Genomic DNA, 21,608 nt, shown 5'->3' with positions numbered 1-21,608 from the left:
CGCCCCCCACTCTCCCAGCCTCCCCTCCCCAGCCCTAGGCAACCACTAAGCTACTTTTTGTCTCTCTAGGTTTTCCCCACTCTGGAATTTTATATGAATGGGATTATATAACATGTGGTCTTTTGCGTCTGGCTTCTTTCACTGTGTTTCCAGGTTCATCCACTTAGCGTGTGTCAGTGCTGCATTCCTTTTTATGGATGAATAATATCCCATTATATGGAAATACTGTGTTCTGTTTACCCATTCTCCAGTTGATGGATCACTGTAGCGTTTTCTGTTTTTGGCTATGATGAATAATGCTTCAATGGATGCTTGTGGGAACGTTTCAGTGTGGACAGACGTCTCTGGGTTGGGCTGCTGGGAGTGGAATTGCTGGCCGTATAGTCACTCAATCTTTAACCTTCTGTGGAATGGCTGGCTGTTTCCACAGCAGCCACCAGCAGCAGATGCATGAGGGTCCTCGCCACCACTTGTTACTGTCTGACTTTTCATTCTAGTCGTCTCAGTGGGTGTGGAGTGGTTACGTTGTCACTTTGATAGCAGGATAGGAGTTCTGTGTGTTGGGGAGAGTCTTAGCTTACTTGCTACAACTTTACTGGCAAGTGCATCCCAACAAGAGTGAAGGGAAGAGGTGAAGAAGGGAGAGCACATACACGGCCGTGCCTTGTGGATCTGGCCGCGTCCGGCTGTGCAGGAAACACACCCCGTTGCCTGGTCACACAGGACATCTTCCATGACCAACTGTGGAGGGAGACCCACGTTGCAAGAGCAGACCTTTCGGGGAAAGGAAAACAACAATGTGTCTGTTAGATCTCTGTGTCTGGTCTCCAGCTGGTCTAAGCTTGCCCCCACGGTCCTAACTCGTCTGCTGTCTTGGGTCTGGTTCTGAGGACCTCCATGCAGCTGCCTGGCAGCCAGCTCCCACAGCCAGCAGTGGGCACAGCACAGAACCTGCCCAGGGCACAGGATGGAAGGCCCAAGGGATAAGAAGAAGGTCTGTGGTCACGAACTCCTGGGGAGTGTGTTCCCCAAAGGAGTCGGCAGCAGCAAACGAGACTGATGAAGGTGCAGGTGATGTGGCCCATGCATGGGACGCTGGGGAGGGCTGGAGCTGCCAGGCTGCTGCAACAAAGGCGACATGGAGACCGGGAGGTGGGGAGTATTGGAAACTGGGGGAGAACATGCAGTGGAGATGGAGGGTGTTCTTAAAATGGGAGAGATGGACAAATTTAAGTGCTGATGGAAGATTCCAGTAGAAAGAGAGAGAAAAAAGAGGGAGAAAATGGGCAGTTCAGGCTGGTGTGTATCTGGGACACCAGGCGCGCAGGGGTTTACTGTGATTACCAGGAGGGCCTAAGAAAGGACTGGGGGCAGCAGGTGGGCGGGGATGGCAGGTGGGCTTGAGGCTGTTGCCCTGGGGGGGGGGCGGGGGTTCAGTTTTTGCTGAAGAAGGAGGCAGCACTACAGCTAAGAGTGACAGCAATGTGTCAGTGCTGAGGGTTGGTTGGGGTTTGTGACGCGATTCCACAGGGCCTGCAGGGCGGGGGCCCCCGCTTTGTGCTGCACTCTGGGTGGAGAAGGCTCGCCATTTGGGGCACCCCTGACTGGGTATATTCCAGGTGGAGCAAAGGACGGACAACGGGGCAAGGCAGGTTGGCATATTGACTAGTGGTGGATGGGGACATGGCCTCTGGCGGGTGAGAAGGCAGTGGAGGCAGGAGGGTGTAACGGGGGAGGACTGCCAGCCTCTCCTGGAGGTACCGAGAGCACGGTGCCAACTCCGGACGGCAGGTCTGCCACGGCAGCTGCCTTGCTGTGTCCACTGATGTAACCCAGGCGCCTACACATTTGTCACCGGATGCGTCACCTGGAGGAGAGGAGACTGCAGTCACCCGGGAGGGAGGTTTTGTGAGTACATGGCTTCAGAGGGGCAGCAGCTGCCGATGACAAAGTCCTCGGAGTCGCCCCAGGATTGGGTGGCTGGATGGCACGGAGCGTCAGCAGGGCCGTGGAGGTCAGAGGATGCAGAGGCCGGCCCTTGGATGGGTCGTGCTTGGGTTGGAGCAGACTGCTCGGGCTGACGGCAGGTTTGGGGTGTGGCGGTGGACTGGGTGCCAGGTGCCTGAGTCCCCAGGGGATGAAGACAGGACTGGGAGGATGGTAGATGGCTGTGCAAACAGTGCCCTGGGCTGGATAGTGTCCCCCAAATTCATGTGTTTCTGGAACCTCAGAATACAACCTTATGTGGAAATAGGGTGGTTGGAGATGTGAATAGTTAAGAGGGGGTCTCCCTGGAGCGGGATAGTACTCAATCCAGCATGACTGGTGTCCTTATGAGAGGAAAAGAGACACTGCGAGAGGGACACAGGAGAGGCCATGTGACGATGGAGACAGATTGGAGGGATGTAGCTGCCAGCCTAGGGGTGCCACGGATGGCTGGAAGCCACCAGCAGCTGGGAGAGGCAGGAAGGATCTTCCCCCAGAGCCTCCAGTGGGGGTGTGAACCCCGATAACACCTTGATTGCAGACTTCTGTTCTCCAGAGCTGTGAGACAATAAATGTCTATTGTCTTAAGCCGCCCGTGTGTGGTGCTTTGTTCCAGCAGCCCCAGGAGACTCTCACAGAGGCCTGTGGGAGAGTGGGGCATTCCCACGGCGGACAGCTACAGCCAGGTGTCCACGGGAGAGCCAGGTTTCACCAAGGCTGGGCAGCGCGGGAGGGTGTGGGGGAGAGGGCGAGGCTGCCAGCCAGCTGGGCATCAGGAATGGGATCCCAGAGGACCACCAGCCCGGAGGGAGGATGTGGAATGGGGAGGAGGAACTGGGGGTAGACAGGCTGCGAGGGCGCCTCACAGCCCTGTTGTCTTTGGTTATTGTCCAAAATATAAACGACCAATATCGCCTCTGTTATTTAATCTGTTATCTGGGAAGTGAAGACATTGAGTCCTGAATGAAAACATTTTCTCAAAGCTATTGCACATGAGTGGCAGAACAGGTCTGTATTTATATTTTCAGTGCGTTTCTCGTAGACAGCACACCACTAGGTCTCATTTTTTTTTTTTATTGCAGAATTGGAGGAGGGGAACAGTATTGGGGAATTGGGGAAGGGGACCAGCCAAGTTGTTGTTCTTCAATCTTCCTTATGGAGTTCGCCAGTCGCCAACTGGCAGCCTGGCAGCAGCTTGTGACCTCTAAACTCAAGGTGCTGTGTTCAATCTTAGTTGTGGGTCGGCATAGCCACCATCCCATGCAGGAGTCGAACCAGCAGCCTTGTTGTTAAGAGTGCACTCTCTATCCACTGAGCCATCCAGGCGGCAGCTCAGCTCAAGGTGCCGAGTTCAGTCTTAGTTGAGGGTGGGCATAGCCCACTATCGAACAGGCAATCTTGTTGTTACACCAGCTGAGCCATCCTGCCACCTGTTGGCAGCTCAGCGACAATTCAGTTCAGGTGCAGCATCGCTGGCCCATGTGGGAATCAAACCAGCGGCGGCCCTGTTGCTCAGAGCTTGCTCTCTAAGCCATCTCTTAACCAACTGAGCCACACGGCCGGCCCCCTAGGTCTCATTTTTAAAATGCACTTTGAATATCTCAGTCTTTTCTCTGGAAACTTTAACCCTCTACAGTTATTGTAATTATTGATATGATGTTGCTATTTGTCTTCTGTTTGTCTTCCTTTTTTCTCTTTTCTTCCTTTCCCGTCGTTAGAGTTGGTTGCTTTTTAAAATTCCATTTTAATTCATCTATTGTCTTTGGATGCCATAGCTTTTGGACCTTTTTTTTAGTGGTTGCTCTAGGAATTGCAATATACGCCCTTCACTTGTCACTGTTTATTTGGAGTTAATGTTGTATCATTTCACATACTTATGCTACAGTTGTCGTGAGTGTTTCATCTCCACAGACATGAACCCATACCACGCTGTAGTTTTTACAATTTGCACAGCCACATGTGTTCTCAGGAAGAGGAAGCACAAAGCCCTTCTTGGGGTTCTGCCTTTTGCCTTGCACTGGGACCTCCTGTCCTGTCACCTTCAGTTGGCCACAGAACTTTGTAGCTGGTGTCCTGAAAGCCGTAGCCGGGGCTGGTGGGTCTTACGGGACCTGTGATAACTGCATGGGTGGGGCACAGGCTAGAGCGGCTGCTTCCCCATCAATGAGCGTTTGGGAAACTTATCGCTGAAAGTGGTGTGGTTGATGCAAACGGGTTCTGAAGTATGTGCTGTGAGAAAAGCATTTGACACGGAAGGAACATTATTTATGAGGCTGAGAATGATTTCCTGTTCTTGCAGTCGATACATTTTATTTTTAAACAAGGGTACACAGGCCTTTGATTCTCCAGCATGGTGCTAAGGATACGGCTTGTGCTGTCGGAGTAATAGGCCAGCCCCTAGGAAGCTATTAATAATGTAACAGATGGGCGAGGGCATCTTTCTCCCTGAAGAGATTGTTACAGATGTGCTTACTATGAAGTGAGGCACAGCCATTCCAGCAGAGAAGGCCGGGCTGCCCAGCAGAACCGCTCGGAGTCCTTTCAACAAGAACCTCGGATTTGTGTCTTTGCAGAGCTGCCAGCTTTCTCAGCTCTTGTGTCCGGGTATCAGAGCATCCGGGGGGGAGCACCCTCCTACGCCAAGGGTCTCCCCAGGTTCCTGCTCTCCCGCCAGCCCAGCCCCCCGCTGCTGGGTGGCACGCCCTCGTGGGGTCTGCTGAACTCACCACAGTGGTGGCTTCCCATTTCCGGGGAAGATGGTCTCACCCTTGACTTGATCAAATCGAGGTCACGGGACACATGAGGGCCACCTCAGTTTGCTCCACCCGCCCCACCCCATTCTGTGCGCAGAGGCCTGTGGGCGACTCCGTCCTGCCTCTCCTGAGAGGCGACATTTTCCTAGTAGCCTCTCTTACTTGCTTGAAAATCCCCCTTTCCGCTCGTTCAAATTTCCTTTAACTTAAAGGAATTGGGTGAAGCCTTTCTTTCTTTTTTTTTTTTAAGATTTTTTTATTGGGGAATTGGGGGATGGGAACAGTGCTGGGGAATTGGGGAAAGGGGAACAGGAAAGGGGAACAGACAAGTTGCTGTTGTTTTGTTCTTCAGTCTAGTTGTGGAGGACGTTGCTTCACTGGCCCAAGTTGGCACCATCATTGCGCTCTTCCCGGGCGAGGCAGATCAGTCGCCGGCTTCTGGACGGCCGCTCATGGCGGCTGCTGGCCGCTCACGCTGGCTGCTGGCCACACACGGTAGCCCATGGCAACCCACTGCCACAGGGGCTGCAGCCTACGCAGTCGCCGGCGACTCAGGGCAGCCCAGCTCCAGGTTGAGCTGTCGTTCAGCATCTTAGCTGTGGAGGGCAGTGTCACTGGCCCTCATATGTGGGATCCGAACCGGGGCCCTCTGGTGTCCCAAGCCAGTTCTTAACCAATGCGCCACTCGGCCCGCCCCTGAAGCCTTATTTCTTGAAGACACTTTTCAACATCTCCATCCCATGTGTGACCAGTTGTTATTTTAACCGCCCTGGCGGTAATCCCGAGTGTGGCTCAGGGTTAATTTTCACTGCCAGAAGCGGTAACCCCGAGCCACACTCGGGATTACACTGCAGTGTCCCAGAGAAGTCCCTTACCTGCTCCCTGCGATCCTGTGGTGTCCTCCTGTGATCGCTGACGAGAACGCCAGCCGATGACAAATTGCAGTGTTTTTTATTTGATTACATAATTGAATAAAATTATATTATTTTTAATAATTATTTATTATATTATAATTTATGATTTTGTGTTTCAAACTTTATCATACCTGGGATGCCTACTAGACTCTTGTTTGGACAGATTTAAGTGGGCTATAAGGTATGCATCATCTTATAAATATAGCTGAGCGGCTTGCAGAATTTAGACTACTTATTTGGAGACACATGCTAGTAAAGAGCTAGTAATAGTGAACTTTCTCTACTGCATAGATGTTACCTGCTCCAGATGGCCCTGAAAATGTCAGTCTGTGAAATAAAAGCTAAAAAATCAACTTAAGTGAGTAATTCCTAAGAATTACAGGCCTACAATATAAAAAAACAAATTTCCACGCAAAACAATGTACCGCTTTGGGTACAAAATTACTGACATAATCAGACCGCCAGGGAGGTTAATTTAAATCAGTCTATTTAGGAAGGAAGAAATAAATTCCCGTTTCCGAAAGAATGCCTTCTCCAATGCCATACTCACAGAAAACGCTGAATAGTTGCTCTGTCTTGCTTGACAGCAGTTGGCTCTCCCTTGCATAAAAAAGGCAAAAGAGGAGGAAACCCACCTTCACCCAGTATTTTTCAGGTCCCGTCGAATGCACCGCTTCTCAGGCTTCAGTGTGAGCACAATTCCCGGGCATTCTGTTAACACGCAGCCTGGTGCCTGGCCTGGGCGGGGGCCCTGGACTCTGCATTCCTCACAGGCCCCCAGGTGGTATCTCCTGCAGACCCAGGGCTGCACTGCAAGCCGGCTACAGGAACCCACTCCCCGTTTACTTGGGAACACTGAGAATTTTCCAAGTGTTTTTTGTTTTTCATTTTAGCCTTAATTTTCAACTCTTGGTGTAGAGCGAGGCAACCTTTCATAACTGTCACATGTGTCATTTTTTTTTTCAGTACATAATACCGATGGCAATAGATCACGTTTATGGAAAATTATCTCAGCTTGATTTTGTTACTCACGCTTCAATCGTCGACCTGAGGAAGAATGCTGTTAACCTAGGAGAAGCTTGTGGTGTTCGTGGGGGTGAAATGGTTGATGGTAAATGACAGTGAAGACGGTATCATTAAACCATGGCTGTGTGGCTAGGTTCCTGCAGGAGCAGCGCTTATCTTAGGCCCACCACACACAGGACCTGGGAACCTCATTGTGTCAGGCCACAGGTTCTCAAACTTGAGCCTGCATCAGAAAACCCTGGGCTGGAGGCGGGGGTGGGGGGGCTTGTGACCAAGCAGGTGGCTGCGCCCCACCCCTTGTCTATCCCATCATTTCTGAAAAGTTCCAGAAGGTGCTGACGTGCTCGCCTGGGGTCACGCTGTGAGAACTGCTGCCTGAGACATCCACTCGGGTGTGTTCTCGCGTGGGGCACTTTGCATAATTATTCGGTAATCCTCTGCTCCTAAGCTCTCCATGCTCCTTTGGGTAGCGGATATTGTCTTATAGCTTCTTTGTTAGTTTTTAAAAATATTCCTATTTTCATAGCATTTTCTCGAAAAGCTGTAAACGTTATTATTAATACGTTTCAGACATGAGATTCCTGCCGAGGAAATAGGATAATATGTTTAATTTAGAACCCCTCTCATTTTCCCCTTTTCATAGAGCAGAAACCTAGGAGGAGCAAGACTGATGTCTTGCTCAGTTCCGCTCTTGACCATGTCCCAGAGGCATATTACTTACTAGAACATGCTATGTGTCCGTCACTCAGGAAGCGTGTGTGCGTCTAATTTTGAAAGCAGTGCGGTGTCGGGCAGTTCAGCCTGTGAATCAGAGGCTCTGCGTGCTGGTTCTACCTCAGTCGCTCATCATGTGACCTGGAATAAGGCATAAACGCCGGCAAACATCAGGAGACAACCCAGAAGTCATCAGGCGACGCTGGGGACTGTTCCCAGCTCCGAGAACCTGCTCCTCTGACTCCTCCCGTTCTTGGCTTTGTGGGTTTTAAGCATTTTTGCGTAAACTCTTGGAAAGAAGATAGAAGACTATATCTAGTGATCCAGCCACCTAGATATGGATATATTTATATATTTAAATTATTAAAACATTTAAGTAAAGTTAGAAATATTTTTTGATCTTGTGCTTGAGCAGTAAACATACTCGACGTCTGAAGTAGCGGATTCTCTGGCTGCATCCCGCACTCCCCAGCCCTTGCATGGAACTGTTGTCACCCCATTAAGCAGATACAGGTACAGATACCCGCTCCCGCACTCACCTGGGTGCACTTGGGGCCAGCGAGTTCACCTGGCAGCCTCAGAGCTCACCTCTGCTTCAGACCGGTCCTGCACCCAGGGAGGAGGCTCGAAGAATGTGGGGAGGCTGAGGGGCCCTGGGGAAAGCTCGTTACCCTCTTATCCTCTTGCCTTCTCCCCCGCCCACTGCAGCTCCCGCCCACTCCGTCTTCTCTCAAAGTAAAACTTAGCTGTAGAAATAAAAGCTTCCTCTAACGCTACCGTGTAGATGGACTCCATCAATGTGACTGCTTTGGAGGCACTGATGCTCCTGAGAGAAGCTGGAGGGTGGCACCTGTGCCTGTCCAGCAGATATGACCTTTCCCGCCCTCTCTGGTCATGACCTGTGGCTGTTGCATCAGAGGGTTTGTTGGGTTGCACGTTATCGATTGACCCTGTGATGTGTCTTTCCGAGCTGGGAGAGCCTTGATATCAGGTTAAAGGTGCCTTCCAGGACCTTGGCCACTGAGTCCTCTTCCTGATGATTCCAGCCGCTGCTGGAAGGTGGTCTGCACCATCGGCCTTCTAAATGACCACGGGTGTGACATTTGGGGGTGGACGCAAATGTCTGCGTTCCCCACGGCTTCTTTCTTCTTTTGTAAAGATAAAGTGGCAAACCTGTAAGTGGAGGCTTTTTAAAGCAGAGCTATCCAAACTTCAGCGTTCCTTCACATCACCTGTCAGCCTTCAGGTCTGGGTGGGCTCAGAGTCCGCAGGCTTCCAGGCCCCCAGGCTCCCAGGGGTGCTGGCCACTGGTCCCCGACCGCACTCGGAATATCAAGGCTTTAGGAGAAGCGTCATCAGAACCTTTTGCATTTTCTTTTCCATGTCTTCCAAGCACTGGGTGAATTTGAGCACTACTTTGCTAAGCATAAAGTCTTGACTAAAAATATTCACCCGGAAAATAGAATTATGCAGTCTTCCTTCGGCCTCACCTTTTTCCTGGGTCTCTTTCCCGCTGACCTTGGTAAACAAGCTGGGAGATGATAAAAAAATCTGTATCTGTAATGTATTTTCTTGTGAGTTAGGAAGTCAGGGAGTCCTTGAATCCCACAGCGTGTTTATATGTTGATGTAATCAGATAACAAGTCACAAATTCTGGGCGCCTCCTCAGGCTAGACTCCATGTCCGGTGTTCAGGGCGCAGATATATCACAGCTCCTGCTCAGCGAACGGTCTGAATGGAACCGCACCTGAAAACCAGTAATTGTCACATGGTATTAGGTATTACGGTGGAGTGTTAATTTATATTGATTCAAGTCGTGTTTCCAGAACTGAGGCTGGGAGACTTGCGCCATGACTCAAGGCTTAGCTCAGAGGAGATGGCTTTCCCCGCCCTGTGACATCTTGCCACACTTCTTTGGTTCTTACCTGGTTTTTCACCAGCACTAGTAGTATGTGGGTGCTTCCCTGGTGAACGAGAAGCCTCTGACAGCAGGGCTCGTGTCTTAGCCATCTGTGGTTCCCACAATCCCTGGACAAAGACGTGCTCACATGCCGATGGGGTGATGGCCGCTGCACCTCGGAGCTTGGAGCTTGCATGGCTCTGAAACAATGTTGGGTGGGACCAGCTGGACCCCAGGAGGTGGGGTGTGTTCCCCTCCTTCCCTTTCCTCAGGGTCTTCAGGCCCAGGGCTCAGGACCCCGTGGTGTGTTCATAGACACCTCAAAATTCAGTGCCGTCGGGGTGCACAGGTCTTTGGCGTGGGTGAGGTGTTCTGGGCGGAGAAGGGCTTTCAGAGTCTTGGGATGAGTGTGTGTGTGGGGACTGCTGCTGGGGTGTCACGTTCGATACCCGTGAATGAGTTGCAACACATGTTATTGACGTTTTAAAGCAGTGTACTCGCTTCTTAACCTTAATTGAAAAAAACAAAATGTCGATGGCTCTCCCAAAGCTGTGACGGTTTAGGAACATGGTTGTTGGCACGGCACCAACTTCTGTCGTCTCCACCCTGTCTTGCCAGTCACAAACTGAAACGCCTGTTTTCACTTAAAAGAGAGGAGAGAAAACCAAAGTGGGAAGCGCTTGCTGTTAAGCGTGGACTCGTCTGTGTGGAGGGTGGGAAGAAAGGGGTCAGCCACCAACACGTACAATGGCCATGAGTCCTCGGGCAGAGAGAGGACACTGCAGAAGGGCGGATGCTGGGAGCCAGGTGTCGGGCCAGGCGAGCTGGACCCTGCTGGGCCGCGTCTGTGCGGTCGGGGTGGACCGCTGCTAGGAACCGTTGGGGAAGGCCGTGGAGGTCTTCTGGAACAGCACAGCCGGATAATTCCGTGACCACGCAGTCGCTGGGTAGCTGCATTGTTCTCCAGCCTTTCCGCAGCCCCACGGCCAGATTATTTTCCAGTGCCTGCCCCTCCTGGCAGCTCCCCTGGCTTCCGTTCAGGTCAGTGGTGTGGCTCCTTGCCTCATGGTTTGTCTGTTCTCCAGGAGAACTATTACACAATTACAGTACTTTTCCTCTTCTAAGCTTACCCTTGTCTACTCTGCTCAAATCGGCTTATGCCTGCTTCCTGCAAAGTTTCAGAGAGGGCTTTAAGTCTTCAAGGGGTAGCCTGGATGTACTAGGTTTTACTTGTTGCCACCGTAGGCTTCCTGTTTTTTGTCTCCGGTGCCAATGAAAACAGAGGCCGTATATGAGATCGTTCAGATTGCGCTCAGATTAATCCCAGGGTCCTAGCTTTTTCCTCAAGGACTTTTCCTGGTAACTTGACCTTCCCAAACACATCTGATTATTTTGGTTAATCATTTTCTGGTACTTTTATGAATCTAAAAGCTTGGGAGTCCCTCGACTTGGCTTAACCTGGTCGGCAGAAGCCACCGGCGCAATGGCTGAGGGTGACAGTTTAAAGCAAGGGTTCCCTAACTTCTCCCGGTTTCCTTTTTACACTTACAATCCTGACCTTGAGGAAGTTTGGGACTTTTTTGTCGCTTAGGTCAAAACCGAGCAATTAATTTTTTTTAACGCTCTCAGGGCCTGCCATCTTTATTTTTTCCTTTAATCCTTTTATGTTCTATCAGTGGGAAAAGGTAGCATCTGAGAAGGCACGGAACAACTTAGTATGTGGCCCAGGGACAACTCGAAACGATGGGTGAAGGGAAAGTCCCATGAAATGTGATGTCAGACCCACAACAAGCCGCGCCTAGGGACACGGTTCTTGCTTGCGTTGGTAGCTGGTCTTTTTTTATTTTTTAATTAAAGTTTATTGGGGTGACAATGTTAGTAAAGTTACAAGGTTTCAGGTGTACAATTCTGTAATACATCATCTATATATGACACTGTGTGTTCACCACCCAGAGTCAGTTCTTCCATCACCATATATTTGATCGCTGGTCTTTCAACAACAACACAACATCTAAGCTTCTAGGTCGTCACCAGTAGGTGGTCGAACCTGACCTCCAGATAACCCCATTTCCATTTGGGCTCCTCAGTGCTTGTTTCTTTCCAGGTACACTAATCAAAATGGCAGGAACTAGACCATCCAGCCGTGAGCCACCCTAGCCACATTTCAGGGGCTCTGTCCATGTGGCCGGTCTGTGGCTGCTGCCCTGGATGTGGCGGACCTAGGACATTCCCGTCCTGGCAGATGGTTCTGCTGGGCAGGTCGCCCTTCACTGCTTTGCTTTCCAGGCTGTCAGCCGTTGTCTGCACCCGGGACCCACGTATGAATTTCTCCCCAGCGCCCAGCACTGCGTCCGGCATAAGGCCTTTGTCTCTGAAGGCTCTGGACAACCTATCGGGGCCCTTCCAGGGTATCCCCAGTTTCCTTCCCTCTGCTCTCTGCAGGCACAGTGCCCTTGGCCGCAGTCCCGTCTCCAGCTCTGGCCAGAAATCGCTGAGGCTTGCAGAGGGAGGAAGACGTAGATCTGGGCTGAGGGTGGCACCACTGTGGCCTGGAGTGTTCCGCCCCGTGGCCTGGGGTTGGCTCAGGAAAGCAGGGCAAGGAGCCCAGGGAGCAGACAGGATTCCTCCTGGTCTGGGAGTTTTGGAATTGTCCGAAGGTGGCCAGCCAGTTGTCAATGCCTGGAAACATCTGGAATGCTTGTCTCTGAGTTCCTCAACTCTTTGTCCCAATAATGGCATTTTCAAGCATTTCGCACATTGTTTTAGGGGGAATACAGCGTCTCCTGCTCATTTAGCCGTGTCGTCATTTATTTGTCTTATTCTTTTTGTTCAGCAGGTGGCATTTTTGTTCAGTGATTTTTTTTTATTCGTAGCCGCTTGTGTTTATCGACTATGACATATTAATCATGCAAATTAGGATATTATTAATGAAGGGAATTAACTCCGCGACTGCTGCTGGGTGTGCTGTGACAGCTTTGTTAATGCCTGCTCCTCGCCAATACCATCAACTCCTCCTAGGCCCCTGCAGATTGATGGGTGACATTCAGGGGAAAGGTTGGGGACCCAAGCACACCAGCCGCTTTCCTCTACAGGGTTGGTGTTGCAAGCGTGCATTGCGAAATGCTGTCTTCCTCAACCATGTTAACAGTTTGTCGCTTGAGGGAATTCGCCCCACCTTTCAGGGTCTCCTCGGGAAGACTTCTGTGTGAGCTGGCCTTCCAGGATTTCCAAGGGCCAGCCTTCCTGTTAAACAGAGGCGACTGGCAGAGCTCGCCCAGAGACGCAGCCTCCCTCTGCAAAGGCCCTTATCCTCCCCACTCTGCTCTTGAAACAAGAGGTGGAGGCAGCCACCTTCTGAGCTGGGGTGTCTGTCCTCATGGGACTACAAAGGGCACATAATTTTAAATGTGCCCGTTTTCCCGCACTGCCCCTTTGCCTGCCTGAGGACCAGGCCTGTCCCTATCCGCTGCGGTTGTGTAATGCTCCCCCACTCCTGAGAGCCAAGTGTGGAAACAGTGTTTTTTGGAAACTTGGCTCCGACCCGGTGCAAAACGGGAACACCGCCTCTGGAAGGTTGTGTCATTCTGGAAAGCTGACTGAATCACACCACCTTTTGTCATGAGACTTGGCTGACCCTGAGTGAGGAAATGGTCCTTCTGCTGTCCCCACCCTGCAAGCGACAGGGAGCGCAGCCACAAGTGACGGGGGCACGCAGGGAGGGCGGTGGGAGCCGGGGAGGCCTTTGGAGCTGTAGCATGGCGACCCTGTTGGATTCGAGCACAGGATTCGCGCCTGCACGGCTCTGGGCCTACTCCCTGCTCTGCCTGAGGCCACGAGGCACAGAAGGGAGGGAAACAGGCTCTGGGGAGCCCGCTAAGCTGCCTGCTGTCTGGAAGCCCTCACTCTCTTCTCCCTCCACTGCTGTCCTTTCCCCTAAGGTGTCCCCACCCTGTGACAGCCCACCTACATCCTTTCAGTCCGCCCCGGGGTGCCGCCTTGCTCATTACCTCCACCCTTGTGGTCAGTCACACGAATGGACAGACTCGAGTGCACTTGGCTTCGGTGGCGTGATTAATATGTAGCTAAATTATGGATTAATTGAGTTGCTGTGGCTGTCAGACGCTGAGCGCCTGGCCTCTTGGGGAGGCGGGAGGCACCAGAGACCTGTATGTCATTCCCACAACGGTCCTGGGCACCTCGGCTCCCGCCTCCCTTTCCAGGTGGCACGTCACTCCGTCCACCTGAAGGCTACAAGAACAATATTCCTGTGACTAAGAACGAGCGAGTGTGTGTGCTGCCAGCACGCAGGTGACCAACACCGCGAGGACCTGCTGGGCCCAGAGGGAGGAGCCTGCAGTGAGGCACTGCGTGTGCATCTTTGTGCAACAGGCCCCTTTGCTGCTAAGTGTGCAGGGCCGGCCTGGTGCTCCCTGCTTCCTCTCCTTCAGCTCGCTGCGGTCGCTCTGCCTTTGAGGGTCCCTCTCATCTGGAACCCTGCTTACCTGCCTGACCTCCTTCCAGCCCCACGACCCTTTCCTCCAAGAGGCCTGCCATGTCCCCTGGGCTCTGCGCACTCTCCCATCGCTAATTACCACCTGAACTTGTGCTGCATGGTTTCACTAACCGTAGTTTAAATTGTCTGACTTCCTCCATGCATGCCACCCGAGCAAAGACAGCTGGTGTGTCCCAGGTTCCTAGAAGGATCCCCGGGGCACCGGGGCCGGCAGTGGGCACACATGGAAAGAGCGAAGGCTGGCTCCCTTCGCTAGGCCAGCCTCAGCCCGTCACTGGCAGGAGTTTGCCCTCTGACCCCTCGGCCCCTGGCAGGTGCTAAGTGCCCAACACACGCTTGTACACGCCCGTGAATCTGCCCTTAACATCACTGTTCATTTTAAGTTCTTCAAAAGAGCGCTGCCTGGAGGTCTTTGAAGTTGGGCTGTGGTTGTCCAAGCCACCACCTCCGGCTCTTAGCACTCATTATTCAATATTGGCTTTTAAGTTTTGAGAGCACACGAGGCGTCTGAAGCTACTAAATTTCTTTTAAGGCACATGGGGAAGGGCCATACTGCCCAGGAGACACCGGCCCCTCCGTGGGCCTGAGGCGGGCAGAGCTTACAAAGCAAGAAAACAGAGTGATAGGGCCGGCCGAGTGGCACGTTGGTTAAGAGCTGGCTTGGGACACCAGAGGGCCCCGGTTAGGATCCCACATGAGGGTCAGTGACACTGCCCTCCACAGCTAAGATGCTGAACAACAGCTCAACCTGGAGCTGGGCTGCTGTGAGTCGCCGGCGATGGCGTAGGCTGCAGCCCCTGCTGCAGTGGGTTGCCATGTGCTACCGTGTGTAGCCGGCAGCCAGTGTGAGCAGCCAGCAGCCACTGTGAGCGGCCGTCCAGAAGCCGGCGACTGATCTGCCTCGCTTGGGAAGAGCGCAATGATGGTGCCAACTTGGGCCAGTGAAGCAACGTCCTCCACAACTAGACTGAAGAACAAAACAACAGCAACTTGTCTGTTCCCCTTCTCCCAATTCCCCAATAAAAATAAAAAATAAATAAACCAAAAAAAAAACCCCCAGCAGTGATGGCGTGTGATCCCTGGCACCCCTCCCTTCCCCATCACTTCTTCAACCTGTGTGTCAGGGGCTGCCGCAGGTGGGAGTCCCAGGTGGTAGGAGCAGAGATGCAAGCCGGCCTTCCCCCAAGGCCTTGCCCTGCAGAGGGAGCCACGATTATGTGCAGAGGAAGCTGGGGGTGCCAGGGCCTCTTACCCTCTTGGGGAGGGTGATGGGGAGCCCCTGGGACGCTGTCTGGATCAGCGGTGCTTTTAGGAGTGAGAGAGGAATGGCAGCCTAGGTGGAAGGCAGAGCAGGTGCCAGACGTGCAGATGGGCAGGGGAGGTGCGTCTGCGGGGGACGTAGGCTGGAGCTGCAGTAAATGTCAGAAAGTCCGCACAGGTGACTGCGTGGCAGGCGGACTGAAGGCGGCAGATGGTGTCCACGGTATGAAGCCCACAGTTTGCTTATCCATTCATCCGTTGATGGGCCCTGGGTGGTTTTCAGCTCTTGGCCCTTATGGGTAATGCTGCCATGAACGGGAGTGTGCAAATATTTCCTGGGACCCCACTTTCAATTCTGTGGTGTATATACGCGAAGTGGAATTCCTAGTCTCATGGCAGTTCTATTTTTAATTTTTTGAGGAACATTATTGAGTGAGATGTTGGGGCGGGGGCCCCCAAGCTGAGAGGTGAGGTGGGGACCACTGGGGTGACAGATTGGGATGAGCTATCCATACAGAGGTGGCTCTGATGAGGTCCACGTCAGAACTGGTGACTTCAGGGATGGGGTGGTGTGAGGGGGTGACAGTGAGCCTGGGTGTGACCACAGAAGCCACTCCTGGAGCAGACACTGCCACAGTCAGGCATCGCGGGGGGCGGGGAGTGGAGGTGGGGTTGGGGTGGTAGAAACAGACATTGGAAACTGTTTTGTCTCCTCCAAAGAGTGAGCTGTCTTGTGCTCCCCAGAATGGATGCTTGATGAGTGTGCAGTGGCTACGTGTGGTTGAACAAGTCGCTTCTCTGCGTGCTCATGTCCTTACCCACTCGTGGGTTCATTGTAACTGCCGTGCCCACCTCACCCAGCCTGTGAGAGAGTCGAAGGAGATATGTTGGAAAAAGCGTTATGGTCGTAAAGGCCGCATCGTTAGTTATGTGCGAGAAGCCTCGTGAGTGACTGATGAATCGAGTCAAGAGGACGTATACAAAAGGGTGCTGAGCAGCTGCCATGGGTAGAGCTCTTCCGCCACTTTTCTGTATTTCCTAGACCCCCAGCATCACCCCTGCTTTTCTGCCTTTCTCCCCAGTATGGGCTGAGAGAAGAGGGTAAAGGCAAAATGCTGAATCTTTATTTTTTATTTATTTTATTTTATTTTATTTTATTTTTTTTTAAGCTGAGCCATCCTGCTACCTGTTGGCAGCTCAGCGGCTGCTCAGCTCGGGCTGGACTCGAACCACTGTTGCTCAGAGCTCAAACTCTTGAGCGAGCTCTTAACCAACTGAGCCACTCGGCCGGCCCCAAAATGCTGAATCTTTAGCGTTAGGTCCGCAAACAAGGAAAGAAGCGTTCCGACTAACAGCAGCGTGAAAAAGAGTCTTTCCTGGTCGACGAGCCTGGAAAACCCGTGTCCTCAGCTGGAACAGTGCTTCTGGGTTCAGGGAACTCGGTTCCTTCGAAGCCCGCTGTTCTACCTCGGCTTCCACCCCCAAGGTTAGTTCATGGTCCAAGGTGGCTGCCGGAGCACCAGCTGTCAGGTTCGTGGTCCAGCCAGAAGAAGAAAGGGAGATCACATCTTTAAGCACAGTTCCTGGGAGGTTTGCAGGCCAATTCTACTTTCATCTCATTGTCCTGGACTTGGACATAGCCTCAGGTCACTGCACAACAGGCTGGGAGAGGAGCCTATTCTGCTCGTAGGTGACCACAGAGAGAGCGAACTCAGGCCTTCCCTGAGGAAGGAGGATGGGCAGAGTGGACAACAGAGACCGTTGCCTAAAAGAGGGACGGGAGGAATGGCAGCTTAGGCTGGTAGAAGGGGATTACAATTCGCTGTTGCATCAAATGCTTTTTAGAGACAAGGAGATAATGAAAAGGGCGGTGATGGACGTTGAGCCTGAAAAGAGTTAGGCTGCCTGAGCCAACTTGGGCCCTGGAAAAAAGGGCACTGCTCTCATGCGTGGTCTTTGCATTTTAATCCACAGCTGATCATAAACCCTCTTCTGATGTTTATGATGGGCATGAGTCAGAGTGCTGATGGCTCAGCCAACGCCATTCCTCCAGTGACGCCTAAAGAATGTTTTCACGAGTGTGGCCTGCCACAGCTGGCTCACGTCAGTCCCAGTTCAGCTGTGGTGCCAGTGTAATTATTATTATTATTATTATTATTATTTAAAGATTTTATTGGGGAATTGGGGGAAGGGAAACAGACAAGTTGCTGTTGTTTTGTTCTTCAGTCTAGTTGCAGAGGACGTTGTTTTACTGGCCCAAGTTGGCACCATCATTGCGCTCTTCCTGGGTGAGGCAGATCGGTCACTGACCTCTGGACGGCCGCTCACGGTGGCTGCTGGCCGCTCACGCTGGCTGCCAGCCACACACGGTAGCTTATGGCAGCCCACTGCAGCAGGGGCTGCAGCCTACGCCGTCACTGATGACCCACAGCAGCCCAGCTCCAGGTCGAGCTGCCGTTCACCATCTTAGCTGCAGAGGGCACTGACACTGGCCCTCATATGTGGGATCCAAACCGGGGCCCTCTGGCGTCCCAAGCCAGCTCTTAACCATCGCGCCACTCAGCCGGCCCGCCAGTGTAATTATTAATCACATCCAATTTGCTCTCCAAAGCATCCTGGTGTGAACAAGGACTGGGAGTCTCACTGAAAACATAGATTTCTGGGCTCCATCTCAGACTTTGTCATCAGACCCTCTGGGTGTAGGGTCTAGAATGTTGCATTTCAAACAAACAGGCACGAACGTTTGAGAACCAATGTGCCACGGCCACGTCTGTGGTACGCAGACATGACTGCAGATCGTACATGTATTTTAGAATGAGAAGAAGTGAGGTCTAGTGCTAAGCGCCACCACCCATGTCCCCTGCTATTCTATTCTAGAGTTTTCTCCTTGCAGCTACATTGCTGGAAAGCTTTAGATGTGAGCCCAGTTGCATTGTGCTCAGTGCCCTCAAGTGGAGCTAAGGTGCCCCCTGCATGGCGACCTCGTGAGGTCATTGCAAAATCAGGTGAGGTATCACCTGCAGAAGTCTTTTGCCAAGTCATGGGCTGTCGGGGGAGGGCTCCTGTGCGATGTTGACCCCGTCAGCGTATTTGAGGGCTGCTGTGTTTTTGCATATCTAACTTTGCTTTCACGCTCTAATTTAGACAAGGACATAACTCAGGCATGCTGGTGGGTGTGCGGGGGAGCCCATATTGGTTTCATACGCGTTTCTCTGATGACTAAGAGGCTGAGAACCTGGTGCAGGCCGAGGCCCAGGACTCCAGGCTAAATGATGGGCCAGGAGGTCACCGAGGCTGAGAAACCAGTCTGCCCAACACCTGCCTCTCCTGGCCTCCTTCCTGGCTTGGACGTGCCCTCTAATTATCCACGATCTAACCCCACCCAGGTCTATCCAGGGGCCTGCGCTGACCCACAATCCTGCCGTGCAGGGGCCCTGCCCGGGCTCTGACTTTGTATACTTATTTTGCCTGCCAAGCGGACTCCTTGCTAACATCTGGTATTTTCTTGGTCATGAGAAGAGCATAAATATTACTGAGGAATTCAAGTCACTGACTGTACCTAGCAGTGACATTCCTGACACGGTTTCCACTGTGGAAGCCAGCAGACTTGGATCTGTCTAGGGCAAAGTAAAAAGCTGCTCGGAGGAAGCTGTCTTTTTTCCATTTGGTGAAATGTCAGGGAAGTGTTTCGGTGACACGCTAAAAAATTGAGCTGGAAATCCCTTTTGCTAGATAGCAGCTTAGTTCTTCTTCCCGGGACGCCCTGGACGCGTGTCTAGGTTACACACCAGGAACTCCTTTTATTAGGCCAGTCTTTTTGCACTGGACCAACCCCAGAATTTGTTATAATTCAGACACCAATGGGTCTGAAGTGGACGTGATCTCTTTGGTGACATAAGAATTGCCAGGCGAATATCTAAATTATCCATCAGACAATGGGTATTCCAGCCCTTTAAGAGCAATTTTTCAATGTCCCCACTGGAATGCTACTTGATTAGAGGCTCCTCAGTCACTTGACCCCTCAGAGCTGTTTACTCACCTGTCAGCTGGGAGGGCGGTCACTTCAAGGGCGCGGTCACAACTGAACTGCACGAAGGAGCCGTAATAAGTGTTCACAGATATGGCCTCTGCTCAGTGCCACCACCCGGGATTCAGCTTGCCTGCTCTGGGGATGCAGGGAAGGGTATCACTCATCTGCCACCAGTAATAGTAATGGTGTTATTGTGCAGAGTTGACAGAAAACTGGCAAGACACGAATGGACTGCCCAGGATGGGAGTGAACACGAAACCACGAATGATCGGCACCGGGGCCGAGCAGACCTGTCGAGCACGGCCCCCTGTCCTCACCGACAGTCCCTCTGCCTCAGGGATGGGCCTCGAAGAGAGCCAGGGGCTGTGTGGGTTCCCTTCTGCGGCCTTCACGATGACCACACTGAGTTATCTTGCAGCTCTGTAGTTCAGAAGGCCAACGCAAGCCCCCTTGGGCTAAAATCAACGTGGCGGCAGTGCTGGCTACTTCTGGGGACTCCAGTGCGTCATCGTGTTCTGGCCTTTTGCAGCTCAGATGCGCCCACATTCCTGGGCTCGTGGACCCTCCATCTTTAAAGCCAGCGACAGCGTCTCCTAGCCCTGCTCCCATTATCATGTGCCCCTCTGCCTCCTCCTTCTACTTTTAAGGCCCCTTCTGACTCTCCCCACTTAGGGCCACCTGACCGGCCCCGGAATTCCATCTGCATCGTTAGTGCCCCTTTCCCAAGGTGTTCAGGTCCCGGCAGCTGGGATGTGGCGGGAGGCCAGGGTTCCGCTGACCCCAGGGAGCAAGCTTCAGTGAGGCCGGTGGGGGTTCTGCTGGTCAGGACGGAGAGCAGCCCCTGGCCAGCCAGGGGTGGTGGAGTGCATCCTTCACCTTGAGGTGCTGGTCAAGCATTTCACTCCCTGCTCTTGTCAATGTAAGAAATGCCCTAACCTGTGGAAAATTTTTATGAGTTTATTTGAGCCAAACTGGTGACAATTGCTGGGAAGCAAAATCTCAATGGATTGAGGAAATGCTCCAGAGAATGGCAATTTTGCAGCTTATTTTATGCATTACAATCAAAGGAAACTTAAGGAGTGTTGCATGAAACCCATTGGTGGTAGATTAAGGGGCAGGAGAAAGCAGAGTGGAGAAACCTCTGAAATTGGATAACAGTAAAAGGCAGAGATGTACTTCTTTTACATTGGTGGGTACAGGGCAATTAATAATTAACATTTACAGCACGTAGAGATGGTTTTGGGGAACGAGATAACAATGAGGGGTTCCGTGGTCTCTTGCTCGGTGCCACGGGTTGTGCCCTGAGGGATCCGGAAAAAGGGATGACTGACATTCCTGGGTATGTTATCTTAGATGCGGAAAGACAACAGACAGGCTCCCTTCAGGTAAAGGCTGATCTTTTACAGGCCGAGGTCGTGACGACCCGCCATGACCCACTTTCAGTTAGGGATTTGTACGTTCAGGCCATCCTGTGTGGTTAGTTTCCATCTCTGAGTTTGTAGGGCCCGCCATGCTGGCCTCCCCTGAGCTTGTCAGGCCCACTTTTTTTGTCCAGAGATGTCCCCCGTGACTGGCCTAGTGTTCAGTCTCAGGGAATTCCATGCTTTGGAGCAGACGAGGCCAGTGTAACTCTGTGTAGGCCCTTGTCTGAGCCTACGACCCTAGTCTCAGGCATGGATGTCCCAGGCCACGCTGCTGATCCCTTAGAAGATGGACCCCGAGGGCCGAAGCACCAGCCAGACCGCAGTCTGGGGCACCGGGGACGTGTTCCAGCAGCGTCGCATGGTGAGTGTGCTGGAACGCTAGCGTCTGAATGTCTGGGTGCCTCCCTGCCCCAGCCCTGCAGATTCACAGTCTCCGGCTGGTGGAAGCTGCCGTGTTCACCATCTTCCCATGTGAGTCTCATGAACAAGATGTGTGGGCATGTCCCATGTCAATAAAAACCTGTGCTCAGCATAATTCCTAACAGCATAAGCAGACCATCACAGGGGTGTGCCGTAACTGACCTTACCACCCCCTGTGTGTTGGGTCTTTAGGTAATTGACCAAGGCTTTGTGGTAGATACATGTCCAGCTTCAGCCCTCACCTTAACCCTGACCCTGAACCAACCCTGATGGGAATGACACCGAGTTATCTAACAGGCACCGTATTCCATTTTGTCTATGAGGAAATGTTCTAGGCGGACACTGTTCAGGGTGCGTGTCAGGGTAGCCAGGACTTCACAGTTTTTATGGGATCCGTGGTGTTGACCCCCACAAAGGATTCCTCTGTGAGTAAATGACGGACAGACCGCGTGTGGGTGGCTGGCGTTACTCAGCTTGTTGGTTGGACAACACGCCCACACATCCAAATCCAACTCGATGTACTCGGGAGGGGGTGAACTGAGCCTCGCTCCTGGGCAGACGGCCTCGGGGGACCTGAGAGCCCCATGGCAGATGGTTTGGGGCAGGCATGGGCAAACTCCTGTAAAGGGCAAGGCAGTCAATATTTTAGGCTTTTCTTTGCTGTTTGG

General features: G+C 52.3%; 2 long non-coding RNA genes across 9 annotated transcripts in view; one reads left to right on the top strand and one right to left on the bottom strand.

Moving 5' to 3' along the window:
* LOC109391505 (uncharacterized) overlaps positions 1 to 21,608 on the top strand; it is a 54,855-nt gene that overhangs the window by 2,160 nt on the left and 31,087 nt on the right. The window lies entirely within an intron of this gene.
* LOC109391506 (uncharacterized) lies at positions 6,089 to 10,324 on the bottom strand. Its single transcript, XR_002125848.1, has 3 exons — positions 7,933 to 10,324; positions 7,401 to 7,534; positions 6,089 to 7,260 (listed from the first exon to the last, which is right to left on the bottom strand). It is a non-coding gene; the product is annotated as an uncharacterized LOC109391506 (long non-coding RNA).

The sequence above is a fragment of the Hipposideros armiger genome, unplaced genomic scaffold, assembly GCF_001890085.2.
Source record: "Hipposideros armiger isolate ML-2016 unplaced genomic scaffold, ASM189008v1 scaffold_295, whole genome shotgun sequence".
NCBI classification, from domain to species: Eukaryota; Metazoa; Chordata; class Mammalia; order Chiroptera; family Hipposideridae; genus Hipposideros; species Hipposideros armiger.
Note: the sequence above shows the minus strand (reverse complement) of the source record. Positions and strands in the feature narration are given on the sequence as shown.